Below are 2,061 nucleotides of genomic sequence, written 5' to 3'. Positions count from 1 at the left end.
TTGAAAATTAATTAAGTTGAGAATTATATTATTTGTTTAAAACAATTTTTTAAATAGAAAATTAATCTTTGTGTTTGAAATATCATCTTTTTTGTTAAAACTCTGACTATTTGGTGTCAAGTTCATCTCTTTTAATTAAAATTTGAAATAATCTGTAAAAAATTTTATTTTTTTGATCAATTATTAACTTTTATAAACTACAAACTGAATTAATCTATTTTTGTTTAAAATTTGACATTTTTTGTTGAAACTTCATCTTTTTAGTTAAAAATTATTTTATGGGTGAAAAATTAATCTGTTTTTTATTATTCTTCACATAGATGCCCAAATTCGAGTTTTTTGTCTCAGATCGGAAAAAATCGTCTTGCGTAATTTACTACAAAAGAATTTTAATCGCTGAGAGATTCTGCTAAATAATGTGTAGAACCTGCCTGGTTATGAGAAAATTCTAGTTTATTTTAAATTCTTTTTATAATATTGTTCTTGCATTGAAAATTAATTTAGTTGATAATTCTATTATTTGTTTTTAGAAAATTTTGTTGAATAAAAAATTAATCGTTGTGATTAAAAATTCGTCTTTTTTGTCAAAACTTTTACTATTTGGTGTCAGGTTCATCTGTTTTAATTAAAACTTCATCTTTTTTGTTAAAAATTATTTCATGGGTGAAGAATTAATCTGTTTTTTATTATTCTTCACATAGATGCCCAAATTCGACTTTTTTGTCTCAGATCGGAAAAAATCGTCTTGCGTAATTTACTATAAAAGAATTTTAATCGCTGAGAGATTCTGCTAAATAATGTGCAGAACCTGCCTGGTTATAAATATAAAAAGACACTGCTATGGATGACGATAATCATAAACAATAATAACTTGCTTAATCAATTATTCTGGCTGAATCTCATTAATTATTAAATCACGCCTAGTGAAAAATAGACAAACAGTTAAATATTTAATAAAAAAACGCTACATTCTACCAATGAAGCAAAGATAATATTATTAACAAAGATAACAAATTGTTTAAACATTTATTTTTGTTACCTTTAATTCATTATTACCTCACTATAATTGAAAATTGGACAAAAAAGCCAGAAACTTCAGAAAATATCGCAATCTTTCTAGCATTATTCAAAAATAATAATATTAATAATAATAAGTTTTTCGAAGAAGTAATTTTTTTTAATTCAATTAATTACATAAATTATCTTAAGTGAAAATTTGACTAAAAGTGAATTTTTTAAACTACAATTTTTCTGCATTTTCTAAGATGATATTATTCAGAATAATAAGAAATTGTTTAACAATCACTCTTGTCAACGTTAATAACCTATCACTTTTCTCAAATTGAACATTGGACAACAAGTGGAACAGTAAAACAAAAAACGGCGTCTTTCTAACTCGATTCTATGTGAAAGTGGCACAAAACGATAAAAAATGGTTGAAACATTTATGTGAACATCTCATTATCAGCGTGAAATGGTCTTTTATGTTCTACAAAGAATTTGCATTTAAAACAGTAGCAATGAGCGCCACAAAATCATCAAACTTATTTTTTTAATGGGTGTTTTTTTGAACCCTACAAAAAAGCCTTGTGGTCTAATGTGTTTTTATAATCTTGAGGATTCTGAATAAAATGATTTATTGTTTAGAATTCTTTTTCAGAAAGCTAAGTTTTTATTCCTTGCAGGTCTGTAGAAAAGCAAATGTGGTTGTGACAGAACCCTGTTTTTTCTAGTGTACATTGTCAGTGTGACATAGCAGCATACTGAATTACTGTGTTCTCTATGTTTCATGCAGATACTTCGGTGTATAAAGATAAGTAAAGACAGGAAGTGGGAGCATCACTATCAGAGAGTCTGGGATAGTGACGAAAATGGCATCCATGAAGAAGTGCGTAATCTGTGGTGGAAAATAAATGGAGAAGAGCGTACTTCTACGGCATGTGAAATATGAAACCAAGGCGAGGAAGTACAAAATCATATAGGAGGAAAAGCAGTGAAAAAACGAGGAGAAAAAAGTAAAGATAGAACTGAAGGCAGGAGTGAGAAGGAAATACGCGGAAA

The 2,061-nt window shown here is 27.6% G+C and overlaps 1 protein-coding gene across 1 annotated transcript in view; it reads left to right on the top strand.

Annotated features, from left to right (window-relative positions):
- LOC117182001 (luciferin sulfotransferase-like) overlaps positions 1-2,061 on the top strand; it is a 38,861-nt gene that overhangs the window by 36,402 nt on the left and 398 nt on the right. The window lies entirely within an intron of this gene.

The sequence above is a fragment of the Belonocnema kinseyi genome, chromosome 10, assembly GCF_010883055.1.
Source record: "Belonocnema kinseyi isolate 2016_QV_RU_SX_M_011 chromosome 10, B_treatae_v1, whole genome shotgun sequence".
Taxonomy (NCBI): domain Eukaryota; kingdom Metazoa; phylum Arthropoda; class Insecta; order Hymenoptera; family Cynipidae; genus Belonocnema; species Belonocnema kinseyi.
This window is presented reverse-complemented; position numbering and strand designations above follow the sequence as displayed.